The 14,670-nt window shown below is 41.1% G+C and overlaps 1 long non-coding RNA gene across 1 annotated transcript; it reads left to right on the top strand.

Annotated features, from left to right (window-relative positions):
* The first annotated feature begins 3,743 nt into the window (after window positions 1-3,743).
* Window positions 3,744-7,933, top strand: LOC139081860 (uncharacterized). The gene is made up of 3 exons (XR_011537308.1): window positions 3,744-3,861; window positions 4,154-4,249; window positions 7,794-7,933. It is a non-coding gene; the product is annotated as an uncharacterized lncRNA (long non-coding RNA).
* Window positions 7,934-14,670: the final 6,737 nt, after the last annotated feature.

The raw sequence follows: 14,670 nt of genomic DNA, 5'->3' as shown, positions 1-14,670 counted from the left end.
TCTGCAAGTTTTTGAGGAACGATATTCATCTTGCAAGTTCTACAGGTGAAAGTTCTACTAAATGTTTTGCCTCTACACAACATGAGTCATTGTTTTCCCAGCTATTTTCCTTACCATTTTCCAGGTCTCAATCCAAAGCCCACCCACTGCTCAGCCCAGAACCCAACGGTGTGTATTTTACGTTTTGTTACAGCTGCTCCTGCCTCCAGCACCAAGTGTGTATCACTCAGTTATTGCTGCAACGAGGGTGCTGAACAGACAGCTCGGGAAGCTTAAAACAAACCACCATCTGTTCACAGAGATGTGAGGCTGATGGTCGCGGCTGGGCTTGGCTGGGCGGCTCTGCGTTAGGCTGCGGGTCGAGCTGAATGTGGTTCATCATTCATGTCTATTCAACGTGAGATCATTCCGGGGATTGCTGAAGGGACCCAGCTACCCAGGGAAGCTCTCCTCATGGTGGTGGCAGAGGAGCACAGACAGAGAGTGGCACACTAAAAGCCTAGGCTTGAACTGGCACTTTGTCACTTCTTCCCCCACATGCCATTTACCAAGCAAGTCCCACAGCTGAGCCCAAAGTCCAGAGCTGAGAAGTATACATCCCCCTTGGTGAGACAATGGCAAAATATCCATGCAGGGAAAGACAGGGGCCAATAATTTAATAAACACACTTTGACAATCCTGACAGCCACCCTGCAGATAGTTTCAAGAATTTAGAAAAGGAGCCAACAGAAAGAGGATCTGCTGATTTATTGCTAAATCCTTAATCCTAGAGTTATAATCAGCTAGTATCTCCACTCACCATTATTCTATAGCTTCTAGTTTGACACTGGTGAACAAATATATGTTGTTGTCAGTTCACTCTTAAAAACATCTTGTATTAACTACCTATTCTCATGCTGGAAACTCATTTGACTGAGCAGAATACTAAGGCTCGTGATAAACATGTCATCGCCTTCCTTCTCATTGTTGTAATCTTGGAACTGCCCCTAGATGCTCAGTGTGCTCATCTTACCTGCAATCAGCAGGACGGAAGCTGGTGTTAGGTCCGAGGTCACTCCTTGTAAACTCTCCCAAATGTCGAGAGGGTGAAGGCTTTTGCGTTCCTGTTGCTCTTGAAATTTCCACCAGCCTTAATCCGAGAACCCCAGTTAGGCCATTCAGCCGGTTGGCGGTCTTGGAGATCTTAGTTGAATGGCCTCTGAAACCAATTTTCACATTGTTCTCATTAGTGTTTGATAATTTTTCCTCTGCAATCCTGAACCAAATTTCAGCAACTTACTAAGAAATAATTCACAGCATTCTAAATTCGAAGTACCATCTAATGATATATTTTAGGGCACCTATTTGGGGTACATGATGCTACACTTATCTATCTTTTGGCCAAGATGTTTATATTACCTAATGGGAATGCAAAGGGGCTACCCAGCCTTGAAAACAACACCATTCATAAGCAAGTCTTTCCTCTTTCTTGGAGATCTATGCCCAAGGCTCCCTTCCTGTTCACTGTGCTACCCTTATGTGGGAGTTTCTCCCCTTCACTGGCATCTGCAAAACTCTCGCTGGATTTTCTGAAAGGATTTATGGTCCTGCAGGTCACAGGGTAGCTGGGAAGTCTTATTTAATGCTCCCCTGAAGGATGGCCCTTCAGGTAAGTCACATTGAGACACCTGGTATCACACCCTGAAGCCCTGGGAATCCTTCCTGGTCACCTCACTCGTCCACCAGCAAGGGCTCCTCCCTCCCCTCCCCCATGGTACCAGGGTGAAGAAAAAGGGAGAATAAACACTTGACTCTTTTCTACCCAACTCTGTCACCGTCTGTTTTGTTACTTTAGCTAAGTTACCTAGTTCCATGGAAGGGTAATTCAAATGATAAGAATAAAACGCTTAGAATAAATTTAACAAAAGATGTGCAAAACCTTTATACTTAAAATTACAAACATTTGTTGATAGAAAGTAAAGATGATGGAAGCAAATGGAGAAATATACCAGCTTTACAGATTGAAAGACTCAATATTTTCAAGATGTCAATTCTCCCCAAATGGATCAATATATTTAACGTAATCCTGATCAAAATTCCAGGAGATTTTGGGGAAAATGACAGACTGACTCAGGTAGTGTGATGCTGAAATGTGAGGCAGGGTAGAGGACCAGTTACACACTCAGAGTCTAGACTCACTCTTGGCTCCACTGCTATCTATCTTTATGTGCGACCTTCGACAATTAAAGTTTCACAACTCACTGATATTCTTGCTAACTACCGATATTGGCTCTTTCTGCAATTTGGTATGTCCTCTTACTTTGTAAATAACACTTCCAATTTTCTGTAAACTGATGTCTTGGTCGTTTTTCAAAGGAGTTGCCAACTGTGTTCTGATAACACAGAGACAACATCAAAACTCAGCCATCTCTTAAATTTTCTCTTCTCATTTCTTAAGAGTGTATTAATAGTAGCCTCTCTCATGGAATTCCTGTGGAGGTTAAATGAGACAATGCAGCCACTTAGTGTAGCCCTGGCACATAATAAGGATTCAATAAATCTGGACCAAAGAAAAAAAAAGAATGATAGATGTTAATGGACATTGGATATAAACTATGCTTTTATAACTCACATCATATCGGCAGTGGAATGATTAAAAACGATCAGTTCCTGAGACCAAGATATAGAAAAAGGTCATCACACAAATACCAGAAATGTCTGTTTTGGAGAAAGTTGAACATTTGGCATATCAGTTAGGATTCAGTTGGACAGGAAGAGCCACTGCGAGCATAAGGAACAAGAGATTTATCGTAAGACATACTGAATTGTGGGAGCTGGTGAGGATGTCCATGTAAGACTGTCGTCTCTGTGCCTGGTGGTCGGCTGAAGTCACAGAGTGTAAGCAGGGCCTACATTTACGATAAAAAACCAGGCACAAAATGAGTGAAAGCAAAAGCAAATCGGGATCTGGAAGAATAAACAGGAACTCACAGGATGAACTGGACCCGCCCTCAGCCCGCTCTCACTGCGCCCAAACCTAACTGCGTGGTGACCTGCTTTTAAAGCCAGCTCACCTGACCTCAAGCTTGTGTGTGTCTGCTGGCGTCTCAGAGAAACCGGAGGAGAACATCCAGCGAGAGCTAGGGCACCACAGACCCGGCTGCTGCTGGACGTCCACAAGGTCATCCGCAGATCAGGGAGAGCGGGTGTCAGCCGCAGCCAGAGTCCGGTCCAGCACACGGGCTGCTGGGTCGCTTCCGTCTTTCAAATCTTGCATGAATTTCCTGGTAGCCAACCTGAACTTGGAGCCACACTGGGAAGAGAGTTCTGGGAAATACATTTCAGCTTAGCAAAACTGTCACATACAAAACTATCCCAACGGAAGATGGCCATAGAGTTCTCCAGAACATTTCTCAGTAAGACTGATACCAACCCTGATATCAGTTTCCCCGCATTAAACCCAGCATATATGGGGTTAAAACCAAAACACTCATTCCCTGCTTACTCTCTGGCTTCCTGACTCCAGAATCCACTATGCTCCATGGAGACAGACACCGTCAAGGACAAGCACCTGGACTATCTCCTCCCGCAAAGAGATACGGGCTGGTGGGAAAGCTGCTGACCCACAAGGTCATGGGCTCCCTCCTCTCTGCAAGTGTCTCAAGGCCAAAGACAGGCTGGTGGGAAAGCTCCGACCAGCAAGGCCATATGCTCCCCCTCCCCCACCTAAAGCCCCAAATAAAAACCCTTCCTTTTAGCTTTTCGGGGAGTTTGGGATTTCAGCGTTAGCTGCCCTCTCTCCTTGCTCAGCGCTGTGCAAAAATAAAATTCCTACTTTCTTCCACCACACCCGGTGTCAGAGATTGGCTTGCTGCTCAACAGGTGAGCGAACTCACTTCAGGTTCGGTAACAATTTGGCAACCCAGATGGGACAGTGTCCCAGGTGGACGTCTCGCCTGTGGCACACCGGCCTCTGCCTAAAGGCCTCTCTTGGAAGCTGTCCTGCAGCTGCCTGAGCCCCTTGTCTCAGGGACAGCCCCAAGTGACTGGATGCTAGCCAGACGTCATTGGCCCATGGCGCTTTTGCTTTGGTGGTGGAAGAAACTAGGTTTAGGACTTAGGAAGACATCTCTTGTAAGCAGCTGGTAGTTTTTGTCTTTGTCCTTGTGTTAAGCTTTTCCAACAGGACCGGCCGGAAATAATGGGTACCTTGGCAGCCCTCTGGGCTTCGTTTGTTTTGAAGTCGCCACTACACCCTGGCCAAATTTTGGTAAGTCCCCTGGGTGTGCACAACCGAGGCCCCTTGTCCTTGCCCATTTGGGAAGATCTGCATAGGGGATCTTCATTTGTTGGGCGCCCACCGAGTGTAGGACACGGACTAAGCTGGGACTGGAAGCACTTTGGTTTTTGGTTTCGGTCTTTGTTTTGGCTTCCGTTTGTGGCCGAAGGTTTTTGGGAATGCGCACTTGTTTGGCATTTGTTGTTGTTTGTCTGTTTGTCTGTCCTTTTAAAAGTGTTAACATGGGAGGTGCTGCATTTATTCCACCTAAGAGCCCCTTGGGAAAAACTTTGGCTGATGGTCGACCTATAGCTGTAAGCCAGTGTCTAAAGAGGGATGATTTTCTTTTGTAACACCACGTGGCCACAATATTCTTTAGACTCCGGAGGAAAAACAAAATGGCCAAAAGATGGATCCTCAAGTTGGGAAACTTTTTAGAGAGCTCTTATGATCAACAACTGTTTTATTGGTACCTATGAAAAGACCAAATTAAGAGAAAACTATAACGACTAGTCTTAAGAACTTAATCAAACTTGGGGTCTCAGCTTCTTGCAGTCTTACAGATGCTAATGAAAATGTTAAGTGAACAAAGAGAAATCAGAAAGGGAAGAGTCACAGGACTCGTCCCAATGGGATAAATGGAACAGATATGGATGAAGTTAAAACAAAGGTTTTAATGAAACATTGCCTAAGGTTGGATGGGCTAAAGGGAGCCCCCTATTGGCTCCCCAACATTAAAGGACATCAGACAAACGTGTTCTATTTACACCAGTTTGAAAAATGTAAAAGGTCAGGACGTAAAAATCAGAGTGAGAAACCTGACCAACAATTGTTTGGGTTGACAGTTAGGCTACTATGATTAATAAGACTATAAAGATTAAAGTATTTAAGCTAATATTATATGAAGAGGTTATGTCAACTTTGCCTGGATGTTTTCTTTGGGAATAAATGTTATGTCTAACTGAGAATGCTTCCGCTGAACAATATTATAATACCAAAACTTGTTAATAGAATTCTAATGTAAGTTATAATTAAAAGTATGAGGGTTAGTAAAACTAAGACAAAGTTTTGTAAAAATTGATATACTTAAACAGGCCAATTTCAGTTCATGCAAACTGATGTATGCAATTGGAAAAGCCAGCTGCAACAACGGGGAGCCTGTTTTAATCTTTAAAGGCTTCTAAAAAAAATTAGAAACACTTTACTGCCTCTTTAAGAGAAAATAATTAAATAATTAAACATGCCAGCAGCTGAACCCAAATCTACTGCTTTTGTCTACTCTCCTGCTGAGCTTCCCTGAAAGCTGAGCTTCACTTCAACTGCCCCAAAATTCCTGATCTAAAATTGAACGAGTCAAAATAAGTAAACTTTTGAGGTAATTTAGAATTGTAACGGCCATTCTGAAAACCTGTTTCAGAAGAAGTTTCAAAATCTCTCGTAATGGAATGCAGTCTTTAATGAATATGCAAAAACTTCTAAGAAACAAAGTTATTTAACATGATACAAAATGATCTTTGATGAATGAAAGCCTGTTTAAGTTTGCTGGTTTCATTTTAAAATGAACATGTCCTCAAAGTTATCAGCATTGGCTACAACGCAGACATACAGCCTGGGTTTACTGGTCAAATGAGCTCATCTCATCTCTGTTACAAAATTTATCAGCAAAACTCATAACAGTATAATAGCTAATTTTGTTTAATGTCTCCTGGAGTTTTTATAGGCGATCTAAATATAATTGTTAAGAACAGGTAAACTAAATATATATATATATAATTATATGTATAATAATGATATTATGATATATATACTTAAAACAACTGAGGATAACAGTTAACTGCTGTAATGTCACGTGAAGTTTTAAGAATAATTGTTAAAACTGGGTAAGAGTTTTAAGTACAATAATTATGTTTTATAGGCTGCATACTTAAAAACAGCTTCCAAAATCTTTTTGGAAACTTAAATTTTATAGCTTTACTAAGTTAAGTTAAATAATAACAATTTATTGGGTATCTAGGTCATTTTCACGTAAGATAAAATATTAAAGGTTAACTACTAAGCATATATTTGTCTGCCTTTGGTTTCTTGTATCAAAGAGACTAAAAAGTGCTTAGGTTTATTAATAAACATGTTTTATATATACTGAGAAATTTTCTATGAGGAAACATATATTTCTAAAGGATCTATATACAAAGAAAATAAAATATATGTTTTCAATAAAAAGATATAAAAAATAGAAATATTTTTGTTTCTTGAGTTGACAAAGATAAATTTATCCTAAAGTGCTGGGACAAATTCTGAATGTAAAAGAGTAACCAAAGGTTTATAAAAATAAAGCCCTAAAGAAATATATGTATGGTTAAGTTGTCCAGGATTAAAGTAAATCCAATTAAGTAAATAAACTTATATGTCAAAAATAAACTGATACAAAATTAAAACTTAGTTTCCTCTTTCTTAAAAGGATAATTTTCCTAAATTTTAATCTGCTCTTTATAAAAAGATTATAAAAAGACTTTTTTTGACTATTTTAACTGTTTCCCCTTGACTGTTTTGTTGTCACTTCGAGTAGATACCTGAACATGGTTTTGCAGTGAACTTTGTTTCCTATCTGAACAAATGTTTCAAAGTTTTTAATATTTTTGACAAGCTTCCCCCCCACACAAATATTCAAGTCTTAAATAAAGGCTTTCTTTTGACCTGGAAGAGGAGGGAAAGTTTCTCTAGGGATTTTCGGAGGGCCCCTGGGACTTCTCGGAAAAATTTGCTCTCTTCCTGTAAGGAAAGAATGCTAAACTAATAAGACTTATTTTATATGTTAAATTACATGAAAAGCGTTGTCAAATAAATAATGATAAACTTTCTTAAATGATATTATATAAATGAGTGTTATTGATATAAATATTATTGATACAAATATTCTAAAAATTATCTGATCTGTTTTGATTGTCAGCCACAATCCTGTTTATTACCTCAAAATGTTATATATCACAGACATGGCCAAATGCCTTTGTCAATTACCATTTTTGAATGTTTTGTTATTTATAAACAGTGGCTATTTTACTTTGATGTTTTTGCAAATATGTTTCATCTTCAGAGAAATTCATGGAAAGGACTCTGACACTCTAGAATACAGGTTTCCAATAAATATTCAGATTGTAAAACTAAACTGGGTAAAAATTACAGAACTCCAGCAGAGAAACTGATGACCTCACAAACTGCTGACAGAAGATTAAGATCAAGAACCAATTACACAGGACAGAATAAACTGATAGAGATGATTATAATTTTTATGACTTTTTAATTGAGATATTACTGTTTTTGATGTTTTGCTTTTTTTCAGAGTTAAGAACACCTTTTTCTCTATTCTCTTAAAGAACTATGACTTGCAGTAATTTATAAACAAAATTGAAACATTTGTCTTTTCCTCCCTATCTGAGCCTCTCAAAACACAAAAACTTCTGATAAGTAAGTATTCTTATTCTTATAGCAATATAGTTGTTTACATAAGTGCAATAAGAATCTGTTCTTCTTTTAACAGGACACAACTGGAAACCTGGCTATATTACCAAGGCTTTGACTGGAACATCATATTTAAAAAAAAAAATACAGGCTTGGATATAACACGACAGCTTTTGAGGAATGAAGGTTGACATTCTTGAATAAAGCCACTTGGAAATATTGGCCTGGTACTGTGCTTATGGGTTCTGTAACCTGGTAAGGTTGAGCAAAGAATATCGCTCCCTCTGACAAGTATCAGGAACCTCAATATTTTGGAGAACCTCATGAAGAGAGGGATTCACCCAAATCTGCAGGTACTACAGGCAGAATGTGATAACAAGTCCTTTACTTGGCTTTCCTTGAGAGGCCTTTAAGGATCAACCTGAGATTCCTTATGAGGTTCCAGCAAAGCAGATTTAAAAGAGCCTATATGATCAATTACTATTCTTGCTATACTTATGTAAATAATTATGCCAAATTTATTAAAACTAAACATTATGCAAACCAGTTAGTCTTAATTTGACTATGTCTAGTGAAATTGAGGGTGATTTTAGGGAAGAAAATTATATTTCAACCAAAACTATGATACATACTTATAAATATTGGATTTTAGTTTTCTCAATTATCTTTGAAATTTTGTTTCACTTCTATTAACTGGACTGGATCTTAAATTCTTCTAGTCTTCTGAAATATCTGGCTAAAAACCTCCAAACTAACATTTTCAGGGTTTTTTTATTCCCATTATTTTCATTTGGAGTCATTAAAAACTAAATCTGCCCTTTTTCCTAAAGCCTTACAAACTGAAGCTGGAGGACCTAATATAAACTTAAGAGAGATTCATGTCTGCTGCTGTGTAAGCCACTCAAAAACCTACCTGAGTGCCTGATGACACCGTCAGAGACATTTCAAACTACAAAAGATGCTTCAACACTGACTTCTAAGAATCTTGATTGGCTGCCCCTTGGGCTCAGAAACTGGTTTATAATTTGCTCCAACCGTTAACCTTGTTTTTCTCTTTTTGTTTCTCTAGAAAAACTTCTTATTAAATACCTGGTTACTTACTTACATGATACAGGCCTAACTTCAGGAACCCACCAGCATCATTGCCTTATTAAAAGACTAGTTCAATGAGATGAAATGACCTACACCCCATTTCAGCAAAAAGTAGCTAGATCGGTCGCTGCCCCAAATCCCTCAAGATTGAGGGATGGACATAATATAGGGGGGAAGTTGATACCGACCCTGATAGCAGTTTCCCCACATTAAACCCAGCATATAGGGGGTTAAAACCAAAACACTCATTCCCTGCTTACTCTCTGGCTTCCTGGCTCCAGAATCCACTATGCTCCATGGAGACAGACACTGTCAAGGACAAGCACCTGGACTATCTCCTCCCCACAAAGAGATACAGACTGGTGGGAAAGCTGCTGACCAGCAAGGTCACAGGCTCCCTCCTCTCTGCAAGTAGTCTCAAGGCCAAAGACAGGCTGGTGGGAAAGCTCGGACCAGCAAGGCCATATGCTCCCCCTCCCCTACCTAAATCCCCAAATAAAAACCCTTCCTTTTAGCTTTTTGGAGAATTTGGGATTTGAGCGTTAGCTGCCCTCTCTCCTTGCTCAGCGCTGTGCAAAAATAAAATTCCTACTTTCTTCCACCACACCCAGCGTCAGAGATTGGCTTGCTGCACAACGGGTGAGCAAACTCACTTCAGATTTGGTCACAAGACCATTTCTCACTCCGCATGGTAAAGTATCACGTCTTGTTTTTATCATTGGACGTTAACTCTTCTGGTAAACATGTGGGAATAAATGTTTGCTCATGACTGCAGTGCATGATTTTCACTTAAAAATTAGACCCAGAAGTGACATAACTTCCAAAGAACCCAGAGTATATGGCAAAAAAAATACATGGCAAAAGTTGGATCTGAATGTGAATTTTTGAGTCAAAGGTCATGCATTTCCAACTGGATTACAGGGAGAGAAAAGAGAACATCATGATTAAAAATGTTAAGAAAAGAATATTAAGAATTTTCTACAAGCTGGAGCATGTTAGTGGCAGGTATGTGGAAGCAAAGATGGTTACATGACTTGAAAGTAACTCACTGAAAGAAGGCATTCCATCCAGAGAAGAGAAGCGTTAAAAGGCCTCCACGGATATGAAAGACCCTTGCTCGTAAGGTTGCGAGGTTGTCAAAAGGGTGATGATTCTGTGATTGATGGGAAGACACAACACACCAGGCAAGACTGCAAGTTCCCAATGCAGGCAGAAGATCCTGACTCACCTCACACGCTCAGCTCCGCAAGCGGGCGATACACTGGGACAGCCGGCCGGAGGCCAGCCGGGTCCCGGCCCCTCCAGTCCTCAGCCAGCCGCCTCCCTCTCTGGCTCCTGCCTAACCTGAGTGAGGATGCTGTCACATCCTTCACACAGACTGGGCTTGTCACTCTCAAAGGTTTTGTAACCTCGGGCTGTTTCCAGCTGCTACTGAAGCTCTGGCTATTGCTTGACTCCTCACCGTGTCCAGAAGTTCGTCAATGCCTCTGCACGCGGCTGAGTTGAATTTTTGTGGGTGTGGGATGGCTATAGCGTGCCCCAGCTTTAGGCCAGTCCAAGACCCACTCTGCTGGGAGACTTCCTTACCCAAAGTTGAGTGGGCAGAAAAGAGGAAAAGATCTTAACCTCTGAAACCAGAGGTCAAGCTTAGATAGAAAAGATATTTTATGATACCAAGATGTCAAGAGTCCAGAATGAAGACTACAGAATCTCTGTGATTTTAGTCTTTTTAAACAGAGTCAATTCTTTTTTCTCTCATTTGCTTTGTGATTTTGGACTTCTTGAAATACCTTCCAACATTTTACTCATTTACTTTTTTAATCATTTGCTTAGGAGGTATTTGTTGAGTGCCCACACACCAGGTACTGGGCTAGACTTATCAGACCCAAATCCACAAGCTGACACTTCCTCTTCCTTTGTAAGGAACATATCTGTTTTCTGTAGATATGCCATGTATTGTAGAATTTTCATAAATTTATGTGTAGTTTCTTTGTTATTTTGGCCGCAAATGTGGATTCCATGTGGATTGAGACTTGGCCACTACAATATTGAGTTATTAGCGAATTATTCATAGAAAGAACAATTTTAACATTAGGGGACAATTCAGAAACCTATTTTTCTCAGTAAATATCTCAAACACTTTGATTAGCAATCAGCCACTAATAATTTTTCTTTTGAGTAAGATTAGCTAACATCCACCACAAATCTTGCTCTTTTTTTTGCTGAGGAAGACTGGCCCTCAGCTAACATCCATGCCCATCTTCCTCTACTTTATAGTAGTGGCTTGATGAGCCATGCGTATGTCCGCCTGGGATCCAAACTGGCGAAGCCAGGGCTGCCGAAGCAGAGTGCGCAAACTTAACTGCTATGCCACAGGGCCGGCCCCAGCTACTAGTGATTTTTGAATTTTCTATTCCAAAAAAATGTAAATTCAGGTTTTGTGAAATAATTATGAACTGTTTGTGCAGACGTAGAGGCCTTCGTGACCATTTTACATCCGCTTTCACCCTTTAATCCTTTTTGCACCTTCCAGGGTATGTGCAAATATTAAACCAAGTGCCAGCATGTTCATATCCTTTACAGCTGCTGACGAACGCCATCCTCCTCGTTTTGCGGCTTCTGGGAGCTTCTGGAGGCTGCACTAAGGACAACCTGTGTGATGCTGCTCACACATCCACGAGAGCCTTCCTTCCCTTTGGTTGCTTTTCTCACTATTCTTTCTCGCAGAACTGAAATCTCCTGCTTGCAATTTTCCCATCAAATTTACAAATACAGAAAGACAAATAGTTGCACAAGGTTTATCACAACAACATCCAAAACAAAAAAGCAGTCTCTCAATTCCTTAAAGGCAACTGCTTTCAATCATTTTAACTATTTCTTTTGGTATTTTCTTCCATATACCTAAGTAAACACTGAGACATTTCCTGATTTTCCAGTTTTAGATATTGTGTATTAACTTCTTACTTTGGAAGATGAAAATCTGTTTCCTTTATATCGCCTCCAGCTCCTCTCTACACACACGCACACGCGCACACGTGCACACACACACCTCTCCTCACACCAGGTTCCCAATAGCCATATGATAATTTTTGGTTACAATAGTATTCAATTTTAACATTATTAAAATTATGTATATAGCATCATGGCCAGCCCTGGGGGTCTAGTCGTTCCTTTCTGGTGCTCTCACCCCCGTGGCTCGGTTGGTTTCCCGGTCAGGGAACCACACCATCCATCTGTTGGTTGTCATACTGTGGAGGCTGCATGTTGCTGTGATGCTGAAAGCTGTGCCACCAGGATTTCAGCTACCAGCAGGGTCACCCATGGTAGACAGGTTTCAGTGGAGCTTCCAGGCTAAGACAGACTAGGAAGGAGGACCTGTCCTCCCACTTCTGGAAAATATCAATTTTAATTCATGAAAATCCTGTGAATAGCAGGGGAGTATCATTGGGTACAGCACCGGAAGATGAGAAGATGGAGCAGAGAGACCCGGCAGGGCTCCGCTCTGCTGTGACAGAGGGGTTGGGAGTCAGAATCCACGCCCGGCACTAACAGCAAGTAGCATCCTTGTCCGGCTGTATGATGTCTCCTGAGCCCACTGGCTTTCTTTCTCGTCTGCTTCCTTCTCATCTTTTATCTACGTTGTCCACATCCTGCCGGGCTGGGGAGGGTTCCTGGACCATGGACAGGGTCTGCCTCCTCCTTTGCTCAAACCTCCTTTCAGTAATCCCAGATCCTGGTCACTTCCTGTGAAAGAGCAAATGGGAGGCAAATTTCCTGAGACCTTGACATCTGATGTCTTATGACACTTGCACTTGACTGAACATTCACCTGGGCACGAGAATTCTGTGTCTTCTCTCAGAATGATCTCTCTCACTCTGCTTTTTTCTAGTTTCCAGAGTCTATTTTGAGAAGTTTGATGCTGTAATTCCCCATCCTTTCATGAAACCTGTTTTTTGTTTTTCCTCATAGAGTTTTAGAATCATCTTTTTGAACCCAGTTATGAGCTGGGATCTTCTTTTTTTTTTTTTTTTTTTTTTTTGGTGAGGAAGATTAGCCTGAGCTAACATCTGTGCCAGTCTTCCTCTACTTTGTAGGTGGGATGCCTCTGCAGCATGGTTGACAAGTGGAGCAGGTCTGCACCCAGGATCTGAATCCTCCAACTCGGGCCGCCAAAGTGGAGGGCACGGAACTTTAACCACCTGACCACTGGGCTGGCCACTGGGATCTTCTTAATTATCCTTTTCCATCTGGAAACTATCTCGTTAAATTCTGGAAAACATTTGAAAATAATTTATTCAATAATATTTTATCCTGAATTTTTTTCTATTATGTGTTTTTGAAACTCCCATTTTTTTAAATGTTAATCTTCTACAGTGAAGTCCTAGTTTTGTTATCTTCCTTCCTGTATTCTACATCTTTTCCCGCTTCATAATTTAATGCTTCAGATGGATGCTTCATCCCTGCTGTTATTTCCAAGAGCCCTCATATGTTTTCTCTTTTTCTTCTTATTTCAAGGTGGCAGCAGCTTCACTATTTATCTGAAGACACCAAGTATAAAATTTTTAAATTTTTTTGTGCCCTCTGCATTGTTTAACGGTTCTTCAAAGGTTTCTCGTCACTGCTCATTTGTGCCCCATCTTCCATGTCATGGGACTTTCTTCCCTTCATATCTCCAGGGCGCTTGGTTGTCCGTTTCAGCTTCGGTTGGAGAGCTGGAAGCTGCGTGGCTCCTCTGCATCCATGGGCTGCGCTTGCTTCCTGGTTCTGCAGTGTAAGGTGATCAGGCTGGACGGCTTCAGCAGAGGGCCTGAAACGCTCAATGCCTCTAGGACACCTTCCACCAAAAGGAAGGCGTTACTTCCCCACCTGGGAGATACGGCCTGACTGCCACTGTTCTTGGAATCACGCAGGGAAGGAATCCCACATTCAGAATGCAGATTTTCTCTTAACCCCACTGTTTTCAGCCTAGGAATCTCCACCCTCAGCTATGTGTTTCTTTGTTACAGATTTGTCAGTGATTAAACCTCTGGTTTTCAACCAGTCTAGAGGATGTCATGTGGCTTGGCTTCTAGGGATGGGAACAAAAAATGTGCTATAACCCTTATATCAGAAACCCTCTGTCAGAGGAGAATTCTGAGCAGAATTTCAATTGACTCAATCTACCAGCCGGGGCAATAATGTCCCTGAACAGCTCACGTGTCCAGTTGCTGATTCTTACAGAACAACATGTTAGGAAGTTGCTAAGTTAGTATAAAATAAGATTGGTAAATTCTAGAACAACGCAATGCAATGGACATCAAGTCACAAGAATGCCATATTCTTGGAAAATTCTTAGAAAATCCTAAATCCATCATAATGCTTTCTAATTCTGTTTCGGTGACCTCTGTGGTCCTGCATGAGCTGTGTACTCGGGTCCCACAACCTCGCGGGTTGAGACCTTCACACTGGGTTCCGCCTGCTACGTCCTGTGATGTCCCTCCTCGATATTACTTTTCCTTAATCCCTGGGCAATGTCAGCTCTCCTCTCTTATAACCTCCATCTTAACAAGGAAATGTTTCTTCATTCAATATCGGTATCATATTTATCAATATGCTTAAAAAATAAAAATCTAACAATTCTCCTAGAAACAGAGGACAAAAGTCTCTCCATTTCAAGACAGTGCAATGTTTAAACTAGATCTACGCAGCTTCCTTTCCTGGCGAGGTTTGGAATTTTTAGGATCATCTAAAATTCCCATTCCTTGGAAGTCTTCAAGCAGAAGGGTGCGCCAAACTTTAACTCATCTCTCCTCCTGAAACCTCTGTCCTAGAGTTGAGTTCTCGATCCAGATAAATGTCCACAGGAGGTGAGGCAGGTAACTGCC

Source organism: Equus przewalskii, chromosome 2 (genome assembly GCF_037783145.1).
Source record: "Equus przewalskii isolate Varuska chromosome 2, EquPr2, whole genome shotgun sequence".
Taxonomy (NCBI): Eukaryota; Metazoa; Chordata; class Mammalia; order Perissodactyla; family Equidae; genus Equus; species Equus przewalskii.
The sequence above is the reverse complement of the archived record's forward strand: the minus strand, read 5'-3'. Positions and strand labels throughout refer to the sequence as shown.